Source organism: Cariama cristata, unplaced genomic scaffold, assembly GCF_000690535.1.
Source record: "Cariama cristata isolate BGI_N322 unplaced genomic scaffold, ASM69053v1 scaffold13596, whole genome shotgun sequence".
NCBI classification, from domain to species: Eukaryota; Metazoa; Chordata; class Aves; order Cariamiformes; family Cariamidae; genus Cariama; species Cariama cristata.
This window is the reverse complement of record NW_009623867.1, coordinates 1-249: the sequence shown is the minus strand read 5'-3', so window position 1 is coordinate 249 and position 249 is coordinate 1.

Genomic DNA, 249 nt, shown 5'->3' with positions numbered 1-249 from the left:
GCGGTCCCTTCTCCGAGCTAGGCGGTTCTTTGTGGCCTTTCGGTGCCACCGATAAAGCTGACTCGCCTACACGGAGGGGAAGGGGAAAGGCTGCGGGCGATAACGTGTGCTCCTGGAGCGTGGATGCAGCAGCCCAGCAGTCATTTACCTCAGCGGCCGAGGCCCCGGCACCAAACGGCCGCTTTACGCCTGGCCCCGCGGGGCCGGCCCGGCAGGGAGAGAACAGCAGGAGGGTGACGCAGTAATTTA